Raw genomic sequence first — 368 nt, 5'->3', positions numbered from 1 at the left:
AATTCCGGTTTCCCTTCTTCATTCGCCCCAGAGGGTCTGGCCAAGAGTCCCGGTCAAGCCCTTGGGAATGGGGATCCCCTCGGAAATTCAAGAGGCGTCGTAGCTACTGGGATGGGGGAGGGGAAAGTTGCGGGAAGTTGTTCTCATTTCTTTCTGCCTTTGCTGCGCCCTTCGCCACCCATCTGGCTCTTTGGGGTTCGGGGCGTCCAGGAGGAAGGAAACCGGGGGCCGTGCTTGGCTGAGTTCCTCGCCCGGGCCACTTGGGGTCCGTTCTCTAGCGAGCCCCACAGCACCCCCTGTCTGTGCCAGCACCTGTTGGACCGCCACTGGGCCGCCCCCGCCAGCGCCAGCGGATGCGGCCCGGGGCT

Source organism: Condylura cristata, unplaced genomic scaffold, assembly GCF_000260355.1.
Source record: "Condylura cristata isolate star-nosed mole 26May11 unplaced genomic scaffold, ConCri1.0 scaffold00018, whole genome shotgun sequence".
Taxonomy (NCBI): Eukaryota; Metazoa; Chordata; class Mammalia; order Eulipotyphla; family Talpidae; genus Condylura; species Condylura cristata.
This window is presented reverse-complemented; position numbering follows the sequence as displayed.